This window comes from Carassius gibelio, chromosome B1 (assembly GCF_023724105.1).
Source record: "Carassius gibelio isolate Cgi1373 ecotype wild population from Czech Republic chromosome B1, carGib1.2-hapl.c, whole genome shotgun sequence".
NCBI lineage: Eukaryota > Metazoa > Chordata > Actinopteri > Cypriniformes > Cyprinidae > Carassius > Carassius gibelio.
The window spans coordinates 35,360,053-35,381,522 of record NC_068396.1 but is presented as its reverse complement, the minus strand read 5'-3'; the positions used below and the strand labels follow the sequence as shown (position 1 = coordinate 35,381,522).

At 35.8% G+C, this 21,470-nt stretch overlaps 1 protein-coding gene and 1 long non-coding RNA gene across 2 annotated transcripts in view; one reads left to right on the top strand and one right to left on the bottom strand.

Annotated features, from left to right (window-relative positions):
- The window catches only part of LOC127948417 (uncharacterized), a 155,943-nt gene that overhangs the window by 107,735 nt on the left and 26,738 nt on the right, over nt 1–21,470 (top strand). The gene's annotated exons all lie outside the window — the stretch shown is intronic.
- LOC127949594 (uncharacterized) lies at nt 3,564–4,505 on the bottom strand. The gene is made up of 2 exons (XR_008152391.1): nt 3,958–4,505; nt 3,564–3,918 (listed from the first exon to the last, which is right to left on the bottom strand). It is a non-coding gene; the product is annotated as an uncharacterized LOC127949594 (long non-coding RNA).

Below are 21,470 nucleotides of genomic sequence, written 5' to 3'. Positions count from 1 at the left end.
ATTTTTATTATGGTTGGAGGAGTTGTAAATGTTACTTTAATTTAACCACTTCCCATATGGTTGAAATAAGTCCATATGAAATAATTAATCTGGGGCCAAATATTTTGATAATTGCATGGAGTGCAGATGTTTATGACCACAGTCAAAGTGAAGGAAAGAAGCAGATAAACTCAAGTTCAACTGCCATCAATGATGCTGAGGTTTGTCTGATAGTCACTGTCCATGGTGCTGAATCCACCTCAAATTGCAATCCTTTCTTTTTTTCTTTTCTTTTCTTTCAATGCATACACTGTGCAAACAAATCCTATATGATATCTCACTATCAGACACTGTATCCTCCACTAGGTGGCGCTCTTTCAGTGTGATTAATGTGATATTCAGTCAATGGTGATGGAGGGAGGAGCCAGTAAAGCTGTTCATTACTGATGAAGAGCTGAATAAAGAGGAAGTAACTAAAGCAGACAGATGTATAGACAGAGTGATTCACACAGAGATCATTCAGCAGAAAGAAGACTGAACTCAAGTCACAATGAAGATCCTCCTCATCTTCTTCACTTTCTACCTGATCTCAGGTCAGAGCTTTTCTCTTTCATCACTGCAGTAATGATGCTGTTTTCTGTTCAGCAGCTTTCTGATCACAGTTTTAATCTGATTGACAGCTGCAGAAAAATACTTTGATGTGTCTGGTTATTCTGGAGGAAGTGTTCTTGTTGATTCTGGGAAACTCTGGTTCAGTGACTCTGTTAAATACATGGCCAAATTACCTGAGTGGAGAGCAATGATAAATTATACGAAACATGCTCAATGGATTAATGAAGGACGGTTTACACTGTTTCGAAACAATGAGGGAAACCTCATGATCTACATCAGAGATTTAAACAAACGCGATGCTGGAAGATACGCAATTGATGTTCTTCACAATCAACGTATATATATGATTCTGAATGTAGAAGGTGAGTCATTTTTAAGATCAAAGTTTAATAAAACTAACAATTTCTAAGGTTTATTTTTTATCTTTGTAAAACATCACAGATTCATGTTGTAACGTGTCAAATATAGTGATGCTGGACACTGGAACAACTGAGACTTTCAGCTGTGTGTTTCACAGAATGATATTAATAATCCTAAAATCATATTCAAAGAAGGAAAATACTCCATTGAGACAATTTACAGCAGATGGAATAAGGAAGAAAGATTCAGTATTTCTGATGACAAACATAAAAACCTTTTCACTGTGAGCATCACTGGTGTGAGACCAGATGATGGAGGAGTTTATTTGTGTGGAGTTTGGATCAACAGACACTCGTACAGTTACTCCATTATTAATACTGTTAATCTATGTATTATTAGTAAGTGAAAAAAAATCAAATCTTGCAAAAATAAATAAATAAATACAATAACAAAAATCTGTGTTTGAAACAGATTTAATGATATGTGTGATTGACAGCTAAAGTGGGCGTGTCTAGAGTGAGCGGCTACTCTGGAGGTCGTCTGATGATCAAGTGTGAACATCCTCAATACAAAACCAAACCAAAATACATCTGTAAAGAATCAGACAGATGCTCAGAGAGGAAGAGTCCAGGAGTTCAGGATGAATGGATGGAGAATGGAGATGTTTCTTTATATGACGACACCAGAGCAGGAGTCTTGATGGTGTTTTTTAGAGAGCTGAAAGCTGCAGATGCAGGAACATACAGGTGTGGAGTGAAAGAATCTGACTATACTGAGAGCTTCACTGAGATACAGCTGAGCGTCAAACACGGTGAGGGACAGAGAATACTTTATATTGTATATGTGAATTATTTGTTCAGTTTCTATGTAAGGTTTTCTTGCTTTGTAGATGCACAATATCCAACGAGAGTGACAGGATCTGTGTATCTTGATGGAGAAGTCAACATCACCTGTCAGATCCCAGAGAAACATAAAGTTCATTTCTGTAAAGAGGATGATAATCACATCTGCCAGAACATCAGCTCATCTAAAGTGACAGAAATGAGTGGTTCATCAGAGAGAAATGAAGAGAGAGTTGTTACAGTGAGCATCAGTAATGTGAGTGTGAGAGATGCTGGAGTTTACTGGTGTGGAGCAGAAACCAGAGACACAGATCTGACTTTCATCTCCCTAAACACTCAAATTCAGCTCAACCTCATCAGTGAGTCCATTCAGATGATTTCACTGCAGTAAACACTGTTCACAATCATGTGTGTTAAATGTCTGTGTTTGATTGTTTTAGTGGCTCCAGTAGTGAGACGTGAAGGAGACTCTACAACTGGTCCCTTTATGACAGAGATCACAGGTCATCAAACATTACAGAGTTATATATTTTCTTTTATTTGCAATTATTCTATTAAATGTACTTACAACCCAAAGATGTTAAAACAGCTGTTTATGTTGGAATAGAGAAACACTAGGACCATTCATACATTTTAACAATTGTGTAGATTTTATTTAATTCATCTCGGGATTGTTTTATTTTTTTATTTTTAGATTTTTCCAGGATCATCATTATTATCATCATTATTAGTGTGTGTGTGATTCTGCTGCTGATCGCTGGATTCACTCTGACTGTACCACATGAGACTCAACTAACTATAACAGTTCACAGATCATTACATTACCAAAGAAATTTAAAAAACAGAACCTTTTTTTTTACTTATATATTGTTTACATTCACAATTCATTGATATAAAATAGCCTCATAATTTAATGTTGAAACATTTGTTTTTATTGATCGGAGTAGATGTGTTCAGTTCAGTGAATCATGAGAAAGTTTAAAGTTTCCGCTGCTGCTCATGTTGCTTCTTTCACGTGTTTAAAATAGTTTGTCATCTCAGTTTATCTGAGGGTGTGGTGAAAACAGGAAATAAAAGCCCTGAGTGACACTTCTAGAAGATACTATAAAGTTTCCGTTCAACATCTAGAGACAGCAGCTTTTGTTAAAGTTAAAGCTCTTAGTAGCAGAACTTACCAGACTTTCATGATGAGACACATGAAGTTTGAGAATCATCATTTGTACTCTGTTCAAAGCAGTTAAAATGGCTTGTTTTCATCTCTTTGCATATACTGACGATATTTGACCTGCTTTAGATTTGTAAATACAAAATAGTTACACAAAGATTATAGGGAAGACATTGACAGCATTATTAGCAATTCACAGGGAGTGAATCTAGTTTACATACTGCCAGATCCCAGATAAAAATCTAGAAATACAGTACAAGAATATAATTATCTGATTATTGTCATGAAAGACCGTGAGAAAGATGAATAGTTTGTGCAAAGCAAAAAGCCTGAAATATATAATTTCATGGTTTTCTTTTTTTTTTTACTTTTTTTTTTTATATCATGTTCAGGACAGATCTAAATATTGACATATAAACTACCAAAACAATCAGGTAATTAAATTTATTGAGAGTTTTAATTCACTTTTTCTTTTTTTTTTAAATGATTTCCATAATCGAAGACTTCGAAATGACATTATATTCTTATTTTGTGTTAAAGTTTTCTTAAACATTAGAGGTGTTTTTGTGTGTGTGTGTGTGTGTGTGTGTGTGTGTGTGTGTGTGTTTTGAGTGTTTGCGTGATGAACAGGCTGTTTTTCTGTCCAACTCAAAGCCACAGAAAACAGTTTGTCAGTTGAGGGTCTAAGTTTAGTTTGACTGTGAACATCACACAGACAGTGAACAGTCTGTGAAGGTTATTCAGGAAACCCACAGTGAGACACACAAGTCACAGAAGACGATCGTTGTGAGCAGAAGACAATCAAGAAGAGCTGCTCATTCAGTGATGCAGCTTCAGCATTTACTAAAAGTGATCAATTGAGAAAAAAAGACTTAATGTTTATAATCAACAGACTGTCCATGTGTAATTTGACTGTTACTTTTATAGTAAGAAAAAATGAGTCTACAAATCACAGAATGACTTTAAACATTTTTACATGTTATTCATATGTACTGTTACATTTTGTAATTTTATGTTAATGTCACGTAAATATGCATCTCCAGGTTTACCGTAAAAGGGTATCTTTACTTGGTTATTAAATAAACTAGCTTGTAAATGTCTCAGTGTTTTGTATTTGCAGGATTGTTAAACACTGGGATCATGCTGCCTTGTGGTTTTCTTTAGCACTTGAATTTAAACTATTTCAGTAAAAACAATTTGCACTTCTATAACCTACATGGACATAAATCCACTCCATACAAAGAAACTATGGGTGTGTAATTTATGAGAATGGTTATATATTAATACAATATACATTTCAGCTTTTCCTTCAAAAGGTTTTATTCTGGTCATCTGTAATAGCTTCTGTTGGCCTTTACAACATCATTGGGATGCACATGATCAAAACTGTTTAGAGTGTGTTAGATAATTTGTACTTATCAGATGCTAAACGCCCCCTTTGCTGAAAGCACTTACATAAATTTTATGTTATAAAAACACTTCTTCAGTAGCAGATGTGGTTCCTAAAGTAATAAGTTATATTTGTATTTCTGTATGATCTTGTTTATCTAAATATTCAAATATCGAACTTTAACAACAGACGCAAGAACCAATAAGATTTAAGTGCTTTAACATTTAATTTTAAATTTTTTTATTAAATTCAATTCAAAATATATTTATTGGCATGAAAAATTTTACACTGCATGAAAAAAAGCAAAGAACAGTTAAATAAAGTTAAATAAAAGTGAATAAAAAGTGGATTGTATGATGAACATGTGTAGAAAAACAATAGTACAGCCATATGTACAAAAAGTGGTGTGTGTTTACATATGAATGTATAAGAGTTTGAGTTCATGTGTCTTTGTTTATGTGTGTGTGTGTGTGTGTGTGTGTGTGTGTGTACATGGGAGCAGTTCTGTTGACTTTTCCCTCTTAATATGGCAGGCAGTAATGTAGCCTACCTTGCCGCTAGTAAGTTTTCATATATATATATATATATATATATATATATATATATATATATATATATATATATATATATATATATATATATATATATTATATATATATTCAATGTAAAACAAAAACAAAACACTATGCTAATGAACACTATGTAATGCATACCAGGCCAGTAGTTGGCGACTAAGACACAGCGCAAAAATGTAATCCACAAATTCATGTTTTAGTTTATTACATGGAGATGATACAGGCATCGTGTTCAAAAGCTCATGTTGTCAAGCTACCAAAACAGAGTTACTGAAGACACCTGATGTTAACAAACAGAATCATTGCAGGAGATTAATCTACATTTTGGTTACCATTACGATGGTCAGTGTTTGCTGTAGTTGGGATCTTGACCCTTAACCTTTTGAACAAAACTTTTTTTGGTTGCTGTAATAATGAGATTGCCACTAGATAAACCAACAAAGAGTAAGATCAGGTGGTGTTGTTTCTTTTGACAGCATTTGGTCTGGACTTCGGAGTTGGTTTTGTCTTACAAGCAACAGTTGTCCTATGTTTGAACAGCATGAGGTCTGGACATTTAAAAAGAAAAAAAAATATTTTAGGCACACAGACATCAAGAATCAGCCTGAGAATCTCAACAATGGTGACCATCAAAAACTTGTTGCACTGCATTCTGGGTGCCACCAATGAAAACTAATGTATGAATCCCATCATGCTGTTTGTCACCATTCTTGAGAATCATACGCTGGTTCTTGATGTCACTTAGTGCCAAAGAGAAAGTTTGCCTTCTCCGTCATATTTTTTTTTTCTTAATCAGAATTCTTAAACTCTGGATTTCACATAAAAATCCAGGTCTTTTATTGCAGAATTGCCGGTGTTGCTTTAATGAATGTCAATTTGTCTCCGAGAACAGGCTCAATTTATAATGCTCAGGCCCAAACAAAGATTGTGCTAAATTGTAACCAGGACCACCGCAATTCTCTTAGCAAGTCTAGCTGTTATAATTCAGTTACAACAGCCACACAAAATGTAACATTAAAAAGTCAAGGGTCAAGAGCCCAACTAAAGCAAACACTGACCACTATAATGGTAACCCTATAAATGTACCCTTTTTTTCCTTCAGTGATTCTGTTTGTGAACCTTAGGTGTCTTCAATAACTTTTGAACATGATGCCTGTATCATATCTATGTAAGCAACAAAAATGTGAACATGTATAGTGTTTCATGATCGCCAACTACTGGCCTGGCATGTATAACAAAGTATTATTTAGCATAGTGTTTACATATAAGTATATATATAAGTATAGCATTAAACTATGAAGTGAAGTAAACAAAAGCGAATGTCAAAACCACGAACCAGGTTAAGAGAACATAAACCTGACAATAAGATCTTTGGGCTATTGTAAGCCTATATGGGCCCTATAATACACTCAATGCAACGCAAGGCACAGCACAAGTGTTTGCTACTTTCAGTCCGGCACTGTTCGCATTTTCGCAGTTTAATTAGCAAATGCATTTGTGCTCAATTTTGCGCCCATGGGCGTGCTGGTCTAAAAAAGAAGTGTGTTCAGGTGCATTACTGGTGCAATGTTATTTTAAGAAGCTGAAAATAGACTGACCCAAAGACCAACTCAAACCTGGTCTAAAGTCTGTCACAATGTTTTTTCTTTGTTATTTAAAGAGTGTGTTAGTATAGGCGAGTCCACAACGCGCATACACTTTGCTTACTAAACACAGGGATGCACAGCAGCACACAAACCTGCCAAATATAAAAAATTAAAGGATTGCAATTCATATAAGATTGCAATATATATAGATGGCTATATGTCATAATGGATAGTCATCACATGTATCAGAATTATGCTATCTATTTGGTCGCATACAAGCAGCTCCGTTTAATCTCGGTCCAAATTCCGAAATGTAAATTGTAAATTCCTTCATGGCACGAGCGCAACTGGCTCTTAAAGGGAATGGAAGATGAGACTCTGATTGGTTTATTGCACGTCATGCCCAAAAAACACATTGCTCCTTAAGAGAATGGGGACAACCTGTTTAGACCATGTGCCTCGTCGCGCCAACCGTTTTTTTCCATCATTAAACTAGAAAGTGACGTGACATTCAGCCAAGTATGGGGATCCATAATCAGAATTCATGCTCTGCATTTAACCCATCCAAAGTGCACACAGACAGAGCAGTGAACACACACCTGGAGCAGAGGGCAGCCATTTATGCTGCGGCACCCGGGGAGCAGTTGGGGGTTCAATGACTTGCTCAAGGGCACCTAGGTCGTGGTATTGAAGGTGGAGAGAGCACTGTACATGCACTCCCCCCACCCACAATTCCTGCCGGCCCGGGACTCGAACTCACAACCCTTCGATTGCGAGTCAAACTCTCTAACCATCAGGCCACAACTTCCCTGAAAAATCTACAGTCATTATACCACAGAAATCACTTACTTTATTACAATTGGAATAAATAAAGCTTCTAAAAAAAGTGACAGGTGCAAGTATGAGGACAGAGGAAAGAGGCACGGGACAACACGCAGTCCCCACGTCAATTCATCTACACACACAGTGAATCTTCAAACGCAATAGATTAATACAATGGTGACCCCTGTTGAAAACATCACATTAACCTACACTGCACACATAATAAAGCCGAGTTACTCCCGACTCCCCCCTCTTATAATGATCGCCCTTCACACACCCTCGCCATTCATTCTCTCATAAACACAAGAATAAATTAAAACACTTCCCTCTCCCCCGGTTTAAAGAACCCAGGCGTGGGGTAAAGAGCATTTCAATACCCCGCATATTGATAGCGACTCACTGATGCGCAAATAATTATATGCAAAATGAGCATGTTTGTGGGTGCAGGTGGGACTCGACACAAAAATATCGGGAGCGGAACACACACTTGCGGGATCAGGCCATAATGGTCAGAAATTAAGCAAGAGCAGGATTAAGAAAACAGTCCTGAGCAGTGATCTTATGCAAAAAAAAAAGACTAGAAAGCAAAAGCCGAATCCCGGACATTTTGGGTGATTTAGAAATGCCGTCTGGATGTGTTTTTTTAGCTCCAAAAAGAGGATATGTCCGGTAAAAAGAGGACGTAAGTGTCAGCCTAGCATAACCTTATGAAAAAATAATACTAAAACACGCAAACATTGTGGTTGGTGTGACTGGTTCGTCAATATTGTGGCCTTACAAACTGGTAGTTTGCATTAATAATTTGGTTGGGCCGAATTTTTGTGGATGAGGGTGCCAGTGTCCTGAGGCTGGTGTTAGTTGTGTTAGTCTGATAAGTCTGTTTGTGGAGCCTCAGAACCAGCTGAATGAGGGGGCTAATTTCAGCGTTTATTTTACTCCTGCTTTTCTCCTTATTTATACTCACTAATACAAATGTGATATGTCTAAGATGAACAAATTTTCATGCAGTATATAATTATATTAAACAACATATTCTAATGTACTGAGATAATGAAATTACTCATTTCAGAAAATATCAAACGATTTATACATTTTTCTGATGGAATTTGTTGATTATTGTGCGCTTTTGGAAAACTTGCCACCACATGATGTGAGGATAACCTAAGAACACTCACATGGTCGAGACCGTGAACACAAAACATCTGGCTCCATCTAGGGGCAAATTCAAATTAATGTTACAATTCTGTAACTAAACAATATATGTTAAACATTATATACTTGACATAATATTATATTGTTATACATTATATTATTATTGTTATATAATATATATCATACATAATATTGTTTCATTAAAACAAGCTTCATTTAGTTGTATTGTATTTTAGTTGATACAGAACATACATTTATTTTCTATTGTGCTGGTTGGAGGAGTTGTAAATGTTACTTTAATTTACACACCTCCTGTATGTTTGAAATGAGTCAATATGACATAATTAATCTGGGGCCAAATATTTGATAATTGCATGGAATTATTGTGCAGAAGTGTATGACCACAGTCAAAGTGAAGGGAAGGAAGCAGATAAACTCAAGTTCAACTGCCATCAATGATGCTGAAGTTTCCCTGATAGTCGCTGTCTGTGGTGCTGAATCCACCTCAAACTGCTATCATTTTTTTATGCATAAACTGTGCAAACAAATTCAGTCGTATGTTAGTCAGATCTAGTTTGTTTGATTCTAAAAGGCTGCTAATGTTTTTTTGTTTTGTTTTTTACAACTGATGAAAGTGTCAGACACTCAAATTATTAACTGCATTTCCAGCTCCAGGAGTCTCTAGTATCTGCTCTTGATGACCTCAGTGAACAAAATGTTCAGTTTACTAATGCCCTCTAGTGGAAGATTTAAATTACACTGATCAAATATATTTAAAAGATTTGTTCACCCTATAATCAAAATTATGTCATTAATAACTCACCCTCATGTCGTTCCAAACCCGTGAGACCTCCGTTTATCTTCAGAACACAGTTTAAGATATTTTAGATTCAGTCCGAGAGCAAACAGTCCCTCCATTTAAACTGTGTGTACGGTATACTGTCCATGTCCAGAAAGGTCATAAAAACATCATCAAAGTAGTCCATGTGACATCAGAGGGTCAGTTTTTGAATTTTTTGAAGCATCGAAAATACATTTTGGTCCAAAAATAGCAAAAACTATGACTTTATTCAGCATCGTCTTCTCTTCTGCTTCTGTTGTGAGAGAGAGTTCAAAACAAAGCAAAACAAAGCATCATATCCGGTTCGCGAATGAATCATTCAATGTAATCGGATCTTCTCGAACCAGTTCACCAAATCAAACTGAATTGTTTTAAAAGGTTTACGTCTCCAATACGCATTAATCCACAAATGACTTAAAGGTCCGGTTTTACGCGCTTTTTTGAAGCTTTGATTGTGTTTACAATGTGCAATATAACATGTGTTCATGGTTCGCGTGTAAAAAAAACACAGTATTTTTCACACAGTTCACCTATCTGTATACTGCTGTTTTCACTGTCACAAAAAACGGGCTGATGACTTCCTTGGTCTATGAAGCCTCTCCTTCAGAAATACGTAAAGAGTTCTGATTGGGCCAGCGGTACCTGTGCTGTGATTTGACAGCAGCTTAGAGCAGGCTGTCCTCCTGGTAACGTGATTGGACTAGTTTTGAGAAGCAAGTGGGCAGGAGCATGTGCTGGAGATTTACTTATAATCACAGGAGCGTTTTTACTGATGAGATGCGCATGAAAATCGCATTTGTTTGTTTTTTTTCACATCCCTAACATCTAGTTAACAAAGCTAAACAGTGTTGCCCTTTGTGTAATAAGTTACAGAAACTGTTAAACGCACCAACTTAAATAATAAAATACACTTACCGGTTGTGGTCCATAAACAACGCCTTCTCCAGACAAAGAGGGAACTGCTCCATCTTTCAGGAATAATCTTTGTGCGAATCCGGCATTAAACTGATTTAGATTGAGGAAGCTGTCCTCAGCAAGCTGTCCTCAGCAAAAAATGAGCTGCACATAGTTTTACATGTGCATTATAATGGTCGGGAACCGAGTTAAACATAAATTGTAACCATTAATGTCAAAGTACAGCGTTCCTGGGAAGCCCAAACAAAGGTGATTGTACTCAGAGATGAAAAAAAAAGCGTTTCAACGACATGGCGACAAAAACAAACAGCTCTTCCTTCTTCTCCGTCGGAGCGCAACAAGGCCACGCCCCCTGTTTGTGAATTCATGTGGGCGGAGGTTAGTCAAAAAAACTGTTTTAGTGATGTCATTACTACAGGAACTACACTGAAAAAGTAATAAGTAAATTTACTTAATTTTTATTTGGCAAGTTTTTGCACAAGCATTTTTCAAGTAAATTTAACACATTTGGAAATTTCACTTACTTACTTTTTTTATTTTGGAAAAAACAGATATTCTAGACATTTCTAAATGTAAAATATTTTTTTTCAAAACAGTTTTATCAAATGAGGGTAAATAAGTCTCTCACTTCTGTCCCTTTAAACCAGTTTACAGCAAAGACAGCACGAAGGACTGGATGCACATGATAAATATTCTGCAATTAAGAAAACAGACAAAAGAATAGAGGGCTGTAGTCCAAACAGGTCGTTTTTTGTAGGCGAATTCTGTTAAATCAAATATCTCGCTTGGCATTGAACTTTGAGCTTTAGAATTTTACAGATATTATTTATACTCTAACAACAACATTACACACTAACTAAAGTTTAAAACATGGAATCACGAAGAAGGGGACCTTTAAGCTGTTAACTTGTTTAATGTGGCTGACACTCCCTCTGAGTTAAAACAAACCGATATCCCGGAGTAATTCATTTACTCAAACAGTACACTGACTGAACTGCTGTGAAGAGAGAACTGAAGATGAACACCAAGCCGAGTTAGATAATGACTCGTTCACGAGTCAAGAACCGTTTCTGTCAGACGTGTCCGATTCGAGAACTGAGGAGCTGGCGACACTTTGCATGTGTGATTCAACGTGAAGCAGACCGACACAGAGCGTCTGAACCGAACTGATTCTTTTGGTGATTGATTCTGAACTGATTCTGTGCTAATGTTATGAGCACGGGTAAACTGAAGGCTGAATGGTCCGTGTACGTTTTGATAGTTTGTTTTCCAATTTGAAATTAAATAAGCAGAAACGAGAAAACGGCCCCTTTATTCGTTTTTCGTTTTTTTGAAAAAACCGAAAAACGAGATTACGGCTTCATTATTCGTTTTTTAGTTCAGGGGCATAAAACGAATAAATGACTTCAAAATTCGTTTTCCACATGTGGGCGGTCCTAAGACGCCCCCTTCCGCCGATTGGTCAAGCAAATCTGGGCACGTGACGTCATCAGTTGTCGCTCAGGTCTGTTCAACAAAATAATAGTCCTCCAACGTTACTATGGCTACCGATTCTTAAACTGTGCAGTGCAGGTCCTGTTGGGCTTTCTTCTCTGCAACTTTACGCGTTTCACAGAAATCTTTACATCAGAAATATTAAATATTAGTCTGCCACCAGCCCGTTTTAATTAGCGGTGCGGAGTTAAATCTGTGTGATGAAGCTGCGCTAGACAGCGCCGAGCGGGAGAGGATCAATGACCAGTGTTCGGTCAGCAGTCAGAACTTGGGTACCGATGATGATGAAATACATTTTTACTGAAAATGACCACGCGAGTATGATTGACAGGACGATAGCGGAGACAATTAAAAGCGCAATATAACGTCTGTAAAAAAAAAAAAAAAAAAAATATATATATATATATATATATATATATATATATATATATATATATATATATATATATATATATATATATATATATATATAGCCTATATGTATATTAATATAAGTGACTTTGTCTTTGTTTTTAATAAAATAATTGTGAACCACAAACCGAGCCTTCGTTTTAAAGGGCGATTTCCAAATATATTTTATTTATTTGTTATAATATGGGTATTTTATGTAACCCATCGTATTAGTTTGATTATAGTAGCCTATACGCGATTTTTTTTTTAATATTGTACTATTTTACTGTTGTTTTTTAATTAACAATATATCATAACAACTTAAAAAGATCAAAATCTACAGAAGAGATTAACAAATAACATTGGTGTTGTCATAAATTAACTAATCAATGGGAAAATTTCCTCACTGGCACAACCCTATTCTTAATGTTGGCTACATGTTACAGATTTAATGTTGAGCACATAATGTTAAAGGCTTCTTAAATACCATCACATTCAGTTGGAGAGTCAAGAAGGATGTGTTAATTTATTCAATCTTTCATTAGTTGGTGACCCGGTGTGATTGTAATAGCATAAATAAAAAAACACGTAATAGACTATGTATGCGAATAGACAAAACACATCTGCTTTTCCTCTAGATCACTTTACAGTGTGATGGAAATAAACTTTTCTTAAAGCGTGTTGTATATCACCACAGTTTTATTGGCACCCTTCTATATGTGTTGTATACTGTAATAGACAATTGTCCTGCAAAATGATGAGGTTTGGTAAAAAAAAAAAAAGAAAAAAATCATTGCGAGCAAATGTCGAATTGTGTTTTGAAATTTAAATCAACAACGTAAGAGGCTTCAGGCTGTCTGATGAACTCTGTATGGACAAACACCCAGCTTTGCAGTATAGGTGGCACAGAAACAGCATCTGACCTGGCTTTAGATGTACTTTACACACCGTCTATTGCAGCTCAAAGGAGGCACTGTGAATTTACATTGCAATTTCATTCTAGGAGGCTATTAAATGTGAAGTGACAACATGAAACACTACTTTTAAGTGTGTGAATGTGTGTGTGTGTGTGTGTGTGTGTGTGCGTGTGTGTGTGTGTGTGTGTGTGTGTGTAAAAGCAAGAAGTCCAGTCCTGGCTGTATAATCAAACAATAAAACGAGAAACAATGAATGCCATCAAGAACATTTTTTATTCCACAGGAACTTGATCCAGTTCACTTGTTAAAGGATACTCCACTTTAAAATAAATTCTGTCATCATATATTTGCTCTTATGTTTTTTCAATCCTTTATAAATTTCTTTCTACTCTCAGTCCAGCCTCTCTCGTTGACCATGGTTTATCACATGAATGACTACTGTAGCCCTAATCTCATTCGAGACCACTCTTCTTGTTCCTTGTCCTCCATTTCTGACTCGTCCTCTTCCTTCCCTTGCTCCCCTTCCAACTCCTATTAGTCAAACTCGTCCTCTGGCTCTCCCTCCAACTCCTCTTACTCTGTCTGCATTGTTTGCATCCATTATCCAAAACCTATTACTTGACCTTTGGCCTATTTATGGCCACTACTAAAGTTATGATTGGTTGTTGTTAGGTAAAGCAACAACTGTCTGCACATGTGAGGAGTTAGTGTGAGGCACTGATGAATTAATGTGGCATTTTGATTGGTTGTGTTTATAAAAGGAAATCAAGAAACTTCCTGTCAGATTTTTGTGTGTTGCATAGAAAATTGTGTGTTGTGTTTTGCAAAAAGTGTTTAACGAAATTGAAAACTGAATAAAAGGCCAAACATTTGTGTATGGTTTTGCAGATTTAGTGTGTGGTTCTGGTGTCTGAGTGTCTTTAGAAATTGGTTTTAGAAATTGTGTGACACGTAATAATTTTGTGTGTAAGCAGTTGAAAAAAAAACTGTAAGCATTTTAGAATATTCCCTTGCTTTGATAATAAATTCTTTGCTGAAATGCATTAGCTTGTGGCTGATCTGATTGATCATAAATGGGCAAGCAACCACCATTTTATCTTTTTTACAAAGTGTTGTTTTCATTTAATGTTTGCATTAGGGTTATTTAAATTAGTATTTAGCTTATTTAGGTTAATTTTGTTTCTTAAATCTGAAACTTATACTTTTTTTTGCCATATTGCATGATATTTTAATATACATCACAAAAATTGAAACTTGTCATTAACAAAGCAAATTTTTTTAAAACCTGTTCTTTATTGCAATACTATTAAAAAACTTGAACCTTAAGTAATTACTGTGATATGAAATGTTGATACTTGCACATGCCTATTACATAATTCACACTTAAACTTTGTTTTACCTGGAATCCGGTGAGCATACCAGGACTGCACCACACGGTCAAGACCAACCGTAGTAACCTGACAAGATAGTGCAGACACGCAATAACGTTTCAGGTCATCTTCCATGTCCAGTTCCTCCTGGTTCACTAATTGCATCAGTGCCCCTTTCACTGGATAATTCACTCTGTTATTTACTTCAGGCCATATTCTTTCAATTGTGTGATTCTTTTTATTTAAAAGGAAAAAAAGGAAAACAATTAGACTAGCACAACAGCTACATACAGTTAAGGAAGTTAGTTTATTACATACAATCTTGGACCTCTAGAGCAGTGGATCTTAAATCTGGTTGCTTTAAGGAGGTATTTCTACCTGATTCTACATAGAAATTCTAATGTCGTCGTTGTGACCTACTTCAATCAGTTCGTTGAAACATAAAACAGGGAAAAGCCGTTATAACCTAATTGAGTTACATTGACTTAACATACAATTTCCATTAATGCTTGCTCAGGATGGACACATTCGACACATGTGCACCTGCTCATGAGTTCAATCAAAGTGAAAATCGCAATTGACAGCAATACTCTTCAGCACAATGGTAACCACAAAATTTTATGACAGAAAAAATTGACAGAGTTGACACCCAATTAGATGTACAGTATCTGGAGTTGACCCTTTTCATTAACCATTTATGACAGTTAATGTGTCTGTCTCCCTTTTGCTATTTTGTAGTTCAAGAACGTTTCCTCTAAAAATTGTAATGTTGAAATCTTTGGATGTAAATTATTCTACAGCGCATTCAGGAAAATCTAACACTTTTGGCAAATATTATTTCATGATAGGCCCTGTTAATTATCACAGTAAATCTTACAGAGTACAGGCATATGTAATTGAATCAATCGACTGCCAATGTAAATGCCACAGGCCGTGACTGTGTCAGAGTCAAGAATGCCTCTGATTTTGTAAATTACCTTCTATCATCTGTTAAAAGTCCCTTTCCTTATCAAATTACTGAAATTATGTTGATAAGATACATATTCTTTTGTCTAATTATTATTATTCTTATTATTATTAGAAAAGGGGGTTCCTAATGTTTTGGCTCATGGAGGATGCCAAAAGAGAGTGTCTGTGGATCTTTTGCCAAATGCAGTGGAGGCTGCAGGCAGGTATGACCGTGAAGCAAGATCTTCATTGACACCAGTTTCAACTTTTGGGCAGAATCCATTTCAGTCAACCGAGGACCAGGTTGCTGTGGAGAGGCAGTTCTCTATGCAGTGTCCTGACATTGCGTCTCTTTTTGAACGATGAGGGGGTGGTGTTGGCGCAGTGGATAAGACACATGCCTTGGGTGTGAGAGACCCGGGCCGGGTTTGAATCCACTGTGAGACACCAATGTGTCCCTGAGCAAGACACTTAACCCCTAGTTGCTCCAGAGGCATGCGACCTCTGACATATATAGCAATTGTAAGTCGCTTTGAATAAAAGCGTCAGCTAAATGAATAAATGTAAATGTAAATGAACGTGTTGTCAATTTCCAACAAGAAGAGTTCCAAAATGCTTTGAAAATACTAATTGATCTTGTTCGAATTCATGCTTAAGAAAGAAATTCATAAAGGATTGAAAAAAACATGAGAGTGAGTATATGATGACAGAATTTATTTTAAAGTGGAGTATCCTTTAACAAGTGAACTGGATCAAGTTCCTGTGGAATAAAAAATGTTCTTGATGGCATTCATTGTTTCTCATTTTATTGTTTGATTATACAGCCAGGACTGGACTTCTTGCTTTTACACACACACACACACACACACATATATATATATATATTTTTCATGGTATAATTATGTAATCTGCTTATTGTGAGCCTAAATGAGTAAATTGGTATTTAAACATTATCAGGGTTACTTGCCACCAACTGCTGGTGTTATATATATATATATATATATATATATATATATATATATATATATATATATATATATTAAAAGTAGTGTTTCATGTTGTCACTTCACATTTAATAGCCTCCTAGAATGAAATTGCAATGTAAATTCACAGTGCCTCCTTTGAGCTGCAATAGACGGTGTGTAAAGTACATCTAAAGCCAGGTCAGATGCTGTTTCTGTGCCACCTATACTGCAAAGCTGGGTGTTTGTCCATACAGAGTTCATCAGACAGCCTGAAGCCTCTTACGTTGTTGATTTAAATTTCAAAACACAATTCGACATTTGCTCGCAATGTTTTTTTTTTTTTTTTTTTTTTTTACCAAACCTCATCATTTTGCAGGACAATTGTCTATTACATTATACAACACATATAGAAGGGTGCCAATAAAGCTGTGGTGATATACAACACGCTTTAAGAAAAGTTTATTTCCATCACACTGTAAAGTGATCTAGAGGAAAAGCAGATGTGTTTTGCCTATTTTGCCTTATGACAACACCAATGTTATTTGTTAATCTCTTCTGCAGATTTTGATCTTTTTAAGTTGTTATGATATATTGTTAATTAAAAAACAACAGTAAAATAGTACAATAAAAAATAAAAAAAAAATCGCGTATAGCCTACTATATTCAAACTAATAAGACGGGTGACATAAAATACCCATATTATAACAAATAAATAAAATATATTTGGAAATCGCCCTTTAAAACGAAGGCTCGGTTTGTGGTTCACAATTATTTTATTAAAAACAAAGACAAAGTCACTTATATTAATATACATATAGGCTATATATATATATATATATATATATATATATATATATATATATATATATATATATATATATATATATATATATTTTTTTTTTTTTTTTTTTTTTACAGACGTTATATTGCGCTTTTAATTGTCTCCGCTATCGTCCTGTCAATCATACTCGCGGGTCATTTTCAGTAAAAATGTATTTCCCCATCATCGGTACCCAAGTTCTGACTGCTGACCGAACACTGGTCATTGATCCTCTCCCGCTCGGCGCTGTCTAGCGCAGCTTCATCACACAGATTTAACTCCGCACCGCTAATTAAAACGGGCTGGTGGCAGACTAATATTTAATATTTCTGATGTAAAGATTTCTGTGAAACGCGTAAAGTTGCAGAGAAGAAAGCCCAACAGGACCTGCACTGCACAGTTTAAGAATCGGTAGCCATAGTAACGTTGGAGGACTATTATTTTGTTGAACAGACCTGAGCGACAACTGATGACGTCACGTGCCCAGATTTGCTTGACCAATCGGCGGAAGGGGGCGTCTTAGGACCGCCCACATGTGGAAAACGAATTTTGAAGTCATTTATTCGTTTTATGCCCCTGAACTAAAAAACGAATAATGAAGCCGTAATCTCGTTTTTCGGTTTTTTCAAAAAAACGAAAAACGAATAAAGGGGCCGTTTTCTCGTTTCTGCTTATTTAATTTCAAATTGGAAAACAAACTATCAAAACGTACACGGACCCTGAATCAAGGGCAATCATCGCCAATGAATTCATTAGTTCGAGCACAAAAGAACTGGTGAACCGTTTTCTTCAACCGGTTTATTGAATCGAACTGTCCGAAAGAACTACTGGTGATCGGAAAACCGATCGGTAACGAGTCAATCTTTTGTTTGTTATCTGGCTCAGCTCTGTGTTCATCTTCAGTTCTCACTGTTAGTCTTTTTTATTTTATATTTTATTCTACTTATTGGTTACTTCTTCTTTGAAGGTCCGTGTACGTTTTGATAGTTTGTTTTCCAATTTGAAATGAAATAAGCAGAAACGAGAAAACGGCCCCTTTATTAGTTTTTCGTTTTTTTGATAAAAACGAAAAACGAGATTTCGGCTTGATTTTTCGTTTTTTAGTTCAGAGACATAAAACGAATAAATGACTTCAAAATTCGTTTTCCACATGTGGGCGGTGCTAAGACGCCCCCTTCCGCCGATTGGTCAAGCAAATCTGAGCATGTGACGTCATCAGTTGTCGCTCAGGTCTGTTCAACAAAATAATAGTCCTCTAACGTTACTATGGCTACCGATTCTTAAACTGTGCAGGGCAGGTCCTGTTGGGCTTTCTTCTGTGCAACTTTACGCGTTTTACAGAAATCTTTACATCAGAAATATTAAATATTAGTCTGCCACCAGCCCGTTTTAATTAGCGGTGCGGAGTTAAATCTGTGTGTTGAAGCTGCGCTAGACAGCGCCGAGCGGGAGAGGATCAATGACCAGTGTTCGGTCAGCAGTCAGAACTTGGGTACCGATGATGATGAAATACATTTTTACTGAAAATGACCCGCGAGTATGATTGACAGGACGATATATATATATATATATATATATATATATATATATATATATATATATATATATATATATATATATATATTAATATAAGCGACTTTGTCTTTGTTTTTAATAAAATAATTGTGAACCACAAACCGAGCCTTCGTTTTAAAGGGCGATTTCCAAATATATTTTATTTATTTGTTATAATATAGGGTATTTTATGTCACCCGTCTTATTAGTTTGATTAAAGTAGGCTATACGCGATTTTTTTATTATTATTATTGTACTATTGTACTGTTGTTTTTTAATTAACAATATATCATAACAACTGAAAAAGATCAAAATCTACAGAAGAGATTAACAAATAACATTGGTGTTGTCATAAGTTAACTAATCAATGGGAAATTTTCCTCACCGGCACAACCCTATTTTTAATGTTGGCTACATGTTACAGATTTAATGTTGAGCACATAATGTTAAAGGCTTCTTAAATACCATCACATTCAGTTGAAGAGTCAAGAAGGATGTGTTAATTTATTCAATCTTTCATTAGTTGGTGACCCGGTGTGATTATTATAAATAAAAAAACACGTAATAGGCTATGTATGCCAATAGACAAAACACATCTGCTTTTCCTCTAGATCACTTTACAGTGTGATGGAAATAAACTTTTCTTAAAGCTTGTTGTATATCACCACAACTTTATTGGCACCCTTCTTTATGTGTTGTATAATGAAATAGACAATTGTCCTGCAAAATGATGAGGTTTGGTAAAAAAAAAAATAATAATAATTGCGAGCAAATGTCGAATTGTGTTTTGCAATTTAAATCAACAAGGTAAGAGGCTTCAGGCTGTCTGATGAACTCTGTATGAACAAACACCCAGCTTTGCAGTATAGGTGGCACAGAAACAGCATCTGACCTGGCTTTAGATGTACTTTACACACTGTCTTTTGCAGCTCAAAGGAGGCACTGTGAATTTACATTGCAATTTCATTCTAAGAGGCTATTAAATGTGAAGTGACAACATGAAACACTACTTTTAATATATATATAAAAAACACCAGCAGTTGGTAGCAAGTCACCCTGATAATGATTAAATACCAATTTACTAATTTAGGCTCACAATAAGCAGATTACATAATTATACCATGAAAAAATTCAAATAAATATTTATATGTGTGTGTGTGTGTGTGTGTGTGTGTGTGTGTGTGTGTGTGTGTGTGTGTGTGTGTGTGTGTGTGTGTGTGTGTGTGTGTGTAAAAGCAGGAAGTCCAGTCCTGGCTGTATAATCAAACAATAAAACGAGAAACAATGAATGCCATCAAGAACATTTTTTATTCCACAGGAACTTGATCCAGTTCACTTGTTAAAGGATACTCCACTTTAAAATAAATTCTGTCATCATATACTTGCTCTTATGTTTTTTTCAATCCTTTATGAATTTCTTTCTTAAGCATGAATTCAAAAAAGATCAATTAGTATTTTCAAAGCATTTTGGAACTCTTCTTGTTGGAAATTGACAACACGTTCATTTACATTTACATTTAGCTGACGCTTTTATTCAAAGCGACTTACAATTGCTATATATATCAGAGGTTGCACGCCTCTGGAGCAACTAGGGGTAAAGTGTCTTGCTCAGGGACACATTTGTGTCTCACAGTGGATTCAAACCCGGGTCTCTCACACCAAAGGCATGTGTCTTATCTACTGCGCCAACACCACCCCCTCATCGTTCAAAAAGAGATGCAATATCAGGACACTGCATAGAGAACTGCCTCTCCACAGCAACCTGGTCCTCTGTTGACTGAAATGGATTCTGCCCAAAAGTTGAAACTCGTGTCAATGAAGATCTTGCTTCACGGTCATACCAGTCTGCAGCCTCCACTGCATTTGGCAAAAGATCCACAGACACTCTCTTTTGGCATCCTCCATGAGCCAAAACATTAGGAACCCCCTTTTCTAATAATAATAATAATATTAATTAGACAAAAGAACATGTATCTTATCAACATAATTTCAGTAATTTGATAAGGAAAGGGACTTTTAACAGATGATAGAAGGTAATTTACAAAATCGGAGGCATTCTTGACTCTGACACAGTCATGGCCTGTGGCATTTGCATTGGCAGTCGATTGATTCAATTACATATGCCTGTACTCTGTAAGATTTACTGTGATAATTAACAGGGCCTATCATGAAATAATATTTGCCAAAAGTGTTAGATTTTCCTGAATGCGCTGTAGAATAATTTACATCCAAAGATTTTCAACATTACAATTTTTAGAGGAAACGTTCTTGAACTAAAAATAGCAAAAGGGAGACAGACACATTAACTGTCATAAATGGTTAATGAAAAGGGTCAACTCCAGATACTGTACATCTAATTGGGTGTCAACTCTGTCAATTTTTTCTGTCATAAAATTTTGTGGTTACCATTGTGCTGAAGAGTATTGCTGTTAATTGCGATTTTCACTTTGATTGAACTCATGAGCAGGTGCACGTGCCGAATGTGTCCATCCTGAGCAAGCATTAATGGAAATTGTATGTTAAGTCAATGTAACTCAATTAGGTTATACCGGCTTTCCCCTGTTTTATGTTTCAATGAACTGATTGAAGTAGGTCACAACGACGACATTAGAATTTCTATGTAGAATCAGGTAGAAATACCTCCTTAAAGCAACCAGATTTAAGATCCACTGCTCTAGAGGTCCAAGATTGTATGTAATAAACTAACTTCCTTAACTGTATGTAGCTGTTGTGCTAGTCTAATTGCTTTCCTTTTTTTCCTTTTAAATAAACA